Genomic DNA, 8227 nt, shown 5'->3' with positions numbered 1-8227 from the left:
ACGGCTTGGGGGGGAGTTGTGCGCCTGCTAACCAGCTGCCTGGCGGCGCACAGCTCCCCCCCCCCACTATCTGTGTATAGGATGACCCCAGTTTTTTGACATGATTTTTGAGTCAAAAAACCTCGTCTAATACATGGGAAAATACAGTAGTTGCTCACTGCTGAGAATACACAGAAGGGTATGAAATGGCCCCAGTCTTGCTGGTGCAACAGAAGCCCATTTCTCCCCCAGTGCAAGGACATTTCTCTCTGTCTCCATCACTTGAATAGCAAAGTGGGCGGGGGGGGGCAGACAAAGGCAGGGACGACAGCAGACCGGCTCCCCAGGGCCTTTTTTTTCTAGGCCAGCCGCCTTGCAATGAATGGGAGCTGCTCGACAGCACCCTCCTTTTGCTTCGTGCAAGGGTGTGTGTGTGTGCGTGTGTGCCCGTGAAAAAGAAGAGTCCGCCCTTCTTCACGCCTCTCTGGGTGGAGATGTTGTGGAAGACAGAAAAAGAAACGGGGCGAGAGGGCATCCTGGGGCACAGCCCTCTTGCCGGCTGCTCCACTGGGCTTCAGTTCTCTGTAGTGTTCTTCAATAATTCAAAACTTAGAGGGGGGAAACCACCTCAGCCTCCCCCTCTTTACCTCTCAAGGCCTGACTTCTGGCAGGCTTCTGGCTGTTCCTGTGCTGCAAAGCCAAGATTTGCATGGGCTGCCTTGAGCAATTGTGGCCAGCCTGGCTCTGAGCCACACGTGTTTTCTTCTCCGCTGTCCTCTTGGCTTGGCCATTATTTCCCCCCCCCCCCCAGTTTAATATATTAATTGTATTTATTTAGGCTATATTTTTAGCCTGATGTTCAGTCGTATTGATTTCCAAAGCAGAACACAACTGAATTACAATAATGCAAACGTAAGAATAAAACAGCAGAAGAACCAAGATACCAGTGGTACCTCGGGTTAAGAACTTAATTTGTTCTGGAGGTCCATTCTTAACCTGAAACTATTCTTAACCTGAAGCACCACTTTAACTAATGGAGCCTCCTGCTGCTGCCGCACAATTTCTGTTCTCATCCTGAAGCAAAGTTCTTAACCTGAGGTACTATTTCTGGGTTAGCAGAGTCTGTAACCTGAAGTGTCTGTAACCCGAGGTGCCACTGTAAGATCAAAAGCCAACATTAAGGAATGGATCTGTGGTTCATATTTCTGCCAGCAGGGAACAGCTTTAGTGACAAAGTTAGTTGAATTGCTTGGCCGTTTCTGAGTGGGAAGCAGGTTGCCCTGAAGATGCTGAGCTCTGCAGTCTCCCCGGTCCTGGCACAAGGGAGCCCCCACCCCACCCCCGCTGTATGACTGGGGCCCAGTGGCAGAGTTAGCTGCATGGGCGCCCAGAGCAGGAGCCATGCAGTGCACCTGGGGGGAAAGGTGATCCGCTGCATGGGGGCGGGGCAATCCGCGCACGGTGGCAGCAGGATCCTCCGCTCATAGCTGCAGAGAGGGCGGCATGATTATCTGATTGTGGTGGCGGTGCAATGGCACCGGCTCGCACCGCCACTCCCGGAGGCGACGGGGCAAGCCCCCCGTGGGGTGCCTTTTTGACACCCCCTCAGAGATGGCACCTGGGGCGGACCACCCCACCCCAACCCCCTTTGTCCGCCAGTCCTGGGGCCGCCCTTGATTCAAGGTAATAAGATGCACTTGAGTCCAGAATCCAAACCTGCCTGAAGATCCTTTCTGAAATCTGGGCTTGGGGGTGAGAAACATCACCTGCAAAGATCCACTGCCCACTCAGGGAGGCTTGACTGAAAGGGCTTCTTTTGTGATCACCACCCGCTCGGTCCTCTCCTCTCTGCGTTTGGCACAGGCCTGGTTTTCCTAGGTGTGAGCTTCACTCCCATGGAGGAGGTGGCAGTGGTCAAGGCCGGGTTGTGGGAGCTGCTGGCGCTGGCATCCGAGTCCCAGCTGCCTGGGCCCTTGGCAGGATGCGCAGAACATCTTTAATCACACTCTCTGTGCATTTGCAGCCCTGCAATGGCTGCCCAGGGAGCCTCTGGATTCTGGGCTGCCATTTAATTCTCTCCTCCTGATTTACTGTGCATGGGCTTCCTGTCAGACTAGGTTTGCTGGACTGCCAGAAGGAGCTCGCTTGCTTGCAGTGATGGATTGTCCCCCACCGGCCGGGTGCTGTATGTGTCTGTGCGTGAGAGAGGGAGAGGGAGGTGATCTACTGTGCCGCAGGGAAGGCTGAATTTGCTGCCAGTTCAGGGCCCCAGGGTTACAGAGGCTGCTGCAGTTGGCCCTGATGCAGCCCAGAGGGTTGCTTTGGCTGTGAGACCTCTCCCTCTTTCCAAGGAGGAAAAGCATAGACACCGTCCGGCCTGTGAGATTATTCCACCGTAATTTATTTACTAAAATACTTGTATACTGCTATATCATTTTTTAAAAAAACCAAAGCAGTTTACAGCAATAAAAACATTAAACAATAACCCCATTAAAATGTTCAGCACAGGCTTCAATTAACCAATTAACCATTAGTCACTTGGGACCAGTTTCCCTACGAGATCGCCTATCCCCCTATGTTCCCACTCAGCTGCGTTTGTAAGAGTTTGGTCTTTTAGTGTGGCAGCACCTACACTGGGGAATTCCCTGCCTATTGACATCAGGCAGGCGCCCTCCCTGTACTTTTATTCTGGCACCTGCTAAAATCCTCCCGCTGCTGCTGGGCTCTTCTGTTGTCTGGGGTGGAAGAGCAGTCACTGCAGCCGCCTCCAGGGACCTGGTGAGGCCAGAGAGAGGGAGAGAGAGAGGGAGGCCAGGTCTCTGCCACAGCACAACGGTTTTCTTTCTTTGGTAGACCAGAGACAAACGTCCTCCCAGGGGCTGGCTGGGCCCAGAGTTGGATGAGTCCCTGACCCCAGCCTTGGTTTCTGGCACATTTACCGCCATGCTTCTCCAATGCTGACATAAGCTGTGCAAAATGTACCTTATGCACAGAACTAACCAAACCGCATTCAAATATAAAACAAGCACGTTGTTTTATATTTCTTCTGTTCTTCCTCTTCACCGTCTGCCTGAAAGCGAACGTTCTCTTTTTAGCTTGCTGAGAGAATGTCAGGTTTGGTGGGGTGATTTCCTCGCCATCCTTCTACCCAAACTTGTGTCCCTTGAATTCTTTGGTCCCTTTCATACACACCCAAACCCTTTCAGCTGGCTGGTGTTGGAGAGGGAAGTGGCCTCTGTTATCCGCTCAGGGGAGGGGAAATGCTTCAGGGTGACACAGGCCCCCCTTTTTTTGGTCCTCTTCACATGATTTCCTCATCTTCGCACGCTAAAGTTAGCAGGAAGGTGTGAGGAGGAAGCCGTGAAACAACCGGGCGCTCCTGGGTTGCCAAGTTAATCAGGGCTGCCCAGGTTGGGTGGCTTGGGGGAAGCTGCTCTGCCAAGACCCTCCGATGAATGCCCCATACCATGTCCTGCCTGGTAGGTAAAACCAAAGGACCCCTGGACGGTTGAGTCCAGTCAAAGGCGACTCTGGGGTTGCAGCACTCATCCCGCTTTCAGGCCAAGGGAGCCGGCATTTGTCCACAGACAGCTTTCCAGGTCATGTGGCCAGCAGGACTAAACCGCTTCTGGTGCACAGAGGACTGTGATGAGTGCCAGAGCGCATGGAAACGCCATTTACCTTCCTGCCAGAGTGGTACCTATTTATCTACTTGCACTGGCGTGCTTTCGATCTGCTAGGTTGGCAGGAGCTGGGACAGAGCAATGGGAGTTCAGCCCGTCGCAGGGATTCGAACCGCTGACCTTCTGATCAGCAAGCCCAAGAGGCTCAGTGGTCTAGACCCCAGCGCCACCCGCATCCCTGCCTGGATCTGGTTCCCGTCAGAAGGAGGGCTCACCCTGCCCACTGGAACAGCCACAAGCCTCCTGCTTCCCAGAGCGCAGCTGTACGTGGTTGCTCTCCCACCAGCCATGGAATCTCCTTCACTTAAATCCTACTCCCTCCTGCTTGACTTCCGACTTTTTGCCGTTTGTGGGGGGCAGGGGTGAGGGGTGCTTCTTCCCCAATTGTGGTGCAGTCTTCCTTTCTGCTGCACCTGCTGAATTAATACCTGCTTCCTTAGCAGGAGCACCTCCTTCCCCCTCTCCCAAGCGTGTCTCCTGCATTACTGCCCCCCCTCCAGTATAATCAATTGATAGGTTACTTGATGGCTCCATTTTAATACAGTGGGTGCCCCCAGTTACTTTGGCAGCAGATTTATTTTAAATAAAAAAATCAAAATACAAGTAGCTTATAAAAACTGCAGTTGACAGGCGGCTCCGTGGGAAAGGAGCTGTTTGAGGTGCGTGAGAGAGAAAGGGGGGGGGGCCCTCCTGGAGGAGGAGGAGCAATGACCTAACAGAAGGCAGGCGGCTGAGTTATCCTTCAGAACTGTCTTTCTCTTTGCATGGAAAGGTGAGCATTTGAATGCAGCTGGAACCCATTTGATGCGAGTGCTGGATCACAACCGCCTTCCTGAAACAGCGCAGCTGCTCCTCCCAGAAGGAATAAATGCGGGGCTTTCTGTTGCCAGGTTGGAATCCTGCAAATATTTGGATTCTGAAATGTCTTTTGCTCAGACTGGAAAAATATGTTTTTGAGGTTAATTGGTGGCAAATTCTCCAGCAGGTGTTAAGAAGCTCTGCCTTCCTTTCTAGCATCATTTATAGGGGAGTCCTACTCCCCTTCCCCAGACATTTTGGACCACAGGGGCCAGCTGTGCTCGCAGGGGCTGATGGGAACTGTAGTTCAAAACATCTGGAAGGCACTAGGCTGGCCCAGTATGTCAGGATCAAGCCCTGACCTGCATTTCTGCCTTTGCCCCTTCCCTCAACCAATTCCCCCTCTCGCCTAGACAGGCGCCAGTTAACCCCTCCACCACCACCACCATGTGAAGTGATATGGCTGAAGGAAGGAGGGGTTGCATTTGCTTTTATGGGAAGGCGAGGGGCTGATCTGCCTGCCGGTCCCCTCTGTGACCAGTCTGTGGTTCCCTTGCCCTCTGTGCAGGATGCCAGCCTTCATCGCACTCCCCCCCCCCAAGACAGAGGGACCACCTTCACGCTTCTCTCCAGCATGATCTTCCTGTACCCAAAGAAGCCCTTGTTGTGCCAAGGGAGCCATTCTGAAGGAAGGGGCTCCTTCTTCCAGTTTGCAGGTGGGGAAGAGGCAGCAGCTCCAGCAGACATTACCCCAGCCCCTCCTGCCCTGGAAGGGCAACCCACACAGCGACCCCCTCCTACAGCCAAGGACAGGGTGGGGGGCAGGGGGCTGCTGCCCTGCGTGAGATGCCAACTTGCTGGGGGACTGGAGCAGCCCTGATCAGCAGAAGAAGGGGCTCCCTTTGCCTGCCCCCATGCTGCCTCTCTCCCCCACCCATGCCCAGGAGGACCAGAGTGTCTCCTGTGCCAACCAGTGGGCAAAGGGCAGGTCCGGTGCCATCTGCTGTGCCCCCAAGGAAAGAGGCCCAGAGGACGGGCAGGTTTGCTTTGGCCAACGTGGATTTTAACGCCTGCATTCCTGCTGCTGTGGAGACATTTTATCCCAACAGACCATGTTTTTGCATTTCATTGGCTGTTTTGTTCTAGTGGTTTATTTGGGGATTGGGTGGGATACAAATCTAGCTCTAAAATAAAAAATAAACACCCCCTCCGTGCTTGGGAAGTGGTGTGGGCTCTGCGCTGAGCTCTGACATGAGCCCCCTCCCTCAGTGGGGCTGGCAGGGGAAGAGGTGAGGGGGTGGCAGCCTCCCACAGCCACCTTTTTGGCCTGCCCAGTCCAGCATCCTGACCAGGAGAACAGCTGCCTGCTTCACTGCCTCTCTGGGAGGCCTTTACCCAGGGAAGGGGGCAGCCTGGTTGGGGCAACCTTGGCTGGGTATTTGAATCAGCTGGGTGGGTGTCTGTGAGTGGGGAGCCCCCTTGAACTCCCAGTGGAGGCTAAAAGGGGTTCCTGGCAGCAGAAAAGCTCCTGGTGGTTGTCCTCTCCTTCCACCCCCATCGCCCCCAGTGGGCTCCTGCCTGGGCACATGCCCTTCTGGTGGGCTCCAGCAAGCAGCCCTGAGATGCCACAACAGCAGCTGGTCCCCCTCCCCCCATTCTTCCAACAGGCAACTCCTCCCTGCCCCCTCAGCCTTTCGGGTGGGATGTTGTGGTCCCACGGAGGACGGGGGGGCCACTTTACAGACACTGCCCCTGCTTCTGCTCCCTGTTTCCTCTGCCCTGTGACTGGCAGCTGCCAGAGCCATGCCCAGCTGTGCAGGAGGGCTTTGCCAGTGTCCCGTCCTGCCCTCAAGCCTCTTCCAGAGGGGAATTGTAGGGGTCAGGTGAGTGCCAGCCAGAGTCCTGGGGAAGAAGCTGGAGGCCCAGGAGGGAAGGAGGGAGGGGGAGACGGCAGGTGTGGTGAATGCAAAGCACCCTTGGCGGCGGCTGCCCAGAATGGCCTCTGGGCTATGAGCCCTTTTGCACCCAGCACTGGGGGCAGCTGCCTCTCTGCCCTCCATGCCTGGCACAACCAGGCTTGCTTTGGGGAAGGGGGTAGAGGGTGTGCCTGGCACTCGGAGTGTCCCAGGTTGAATTCCCAACATCTTCAGGTGAGGCTACGATGGTCCCCTTGTGTGAAACTGAGCTTGATGCACCAGAGGCCCGACTCAGTATAAGGCAGCTTCGGTCTTGCTGCATTCAACCTGTTTTCTCTCTCTTGCCTCTTGCCTCCTCCTTGGCAGCTGCCACTTGCCTCTTTGCTAGAACGAGAGCTAACCTGCTGCTCAGTGTGGCCCTCAGGGGCCTCTATCCCCACTTGCAGCTGCTACTCTCCACACCCGTGTGGGAGAATCTGCAGCCCAAATCACAAAAAGTCACAAACAGGGGACTCTTTGATGTCCTAGCCTCTAAACCAGGCTTCCTCCTCAAACTCGGCCCTCCAGATGTTTTGAGACTACAATTCCCATGATCCGCAGCTAGCAGGACCGGTGGTTAGGGATGATGGGAATTGTAGTCTCAAAACATCTGGAGGGCCGAGTTTGAGGAAGCCTGCTCTACTTCTTCCTGTCACTATTCGCTCTTTTCCCTAATTGCAATGGGGGGGGGGGACATTTCTTTGCTCTCCTCCAGAGAGAAAATCTCCATTTTGAACTGGATATTTGTAACATTTCAGGATTATCACCTGTCTGATTTTTACCGCTGTAGCTACTGAACCCTGGCAAGATTTTTGATGTGAGTAAACCTTGCATTTTTCTTGTTTGCTAGACAATCTGAGTGTGATGTCTTTCTTAAGTGGAAAACATAATGGGAGAAAATAATCCAAGTTACCTAAGAATCCTTGGATATCATAATTATTCTGGAAAGTTATGCAACCTTTGTCCTTATAGCTTCTAGAAATAAGGGTGGTGATTCTTAACCCTGCTGAAATAGATATTTGGAAGTATAATTGCCAAATAAAATATCCTCTCCCACTTCTCTAAATCCATCCAACGCCCTGCTGCTTTTACCCCTCTCTAAGCAGCTGCTGTCCTTCTCACCTGGGGGGCTGGACCCCATAGCTCCCCTGGCATTGCTCCTAAAGTAGGAGGCCGGCTGTGTGGAGCTGGCCTGAATGGTCCCTCTAGCATCCATCTGCAGCAATGGCCCAGGTGGTCCAGAGGTGGGGAAGGGCAACCTGGAAAGGCATGGAAGGGCGGCAGGCAGCTCTCCTCTCTCCTTTGCCCCCCAGGATCTTGGAGGCAGAATCCCTGGGGCTGTGGGGCTTCTAGCTTTTGCTCTGCTGCCAGCTCCTTCCAGCGCAGGGGCAGGGAACATCTTCAGCCCTTCAGCTCCCTGACTTCACTCACAACTGCTGGACTTGCTGGCTGCTGGGAGTCAGAGTCCTTCAACGCCTAGAGCAGCGGTTCTCCACCTGTGGGTCCCCAGATGTTGTTGGACTACAGGTGCTAGCTAGGGATGATGGGAGTTGTAGTCCAACAACATCTGGGGACCCACAGGTGGAGAACCGCTGGCCTAGAGGGAGATGGGGGGGGTTCCTCCTGCACTCCCACCAGCGGGGCACTTTCCAAGCCATAGGCAGGATGTGTGAGTGAGAGTGTTGCATGTAGCCAAAGGCACCTTGGAGAGGGAAGGTGGAAGGCTTTGTGACACACTTGGCAAAGAGGAGTGCCCAGCAGAAGGCAAGCACAGGGACGGGGACACTCCTGTTTGAGTCAGCCTCCTATGGC

This window comes from Podarcis pityusensis (assembly GCF_964106645.2).
Source record: "Podarcis pityusensis genome assembly, chromosome: 11".
NCBI lineage: Eukaryota > Metazoa > Chordata > Lepidosauria > Squamata > Lacertidae > Podarcis > Podarcis pityusensis.
The sequence above is the reverse complement of the archived record's forward strand: the minus strand, read 5'-3'. Positions refer to the sequence as shown.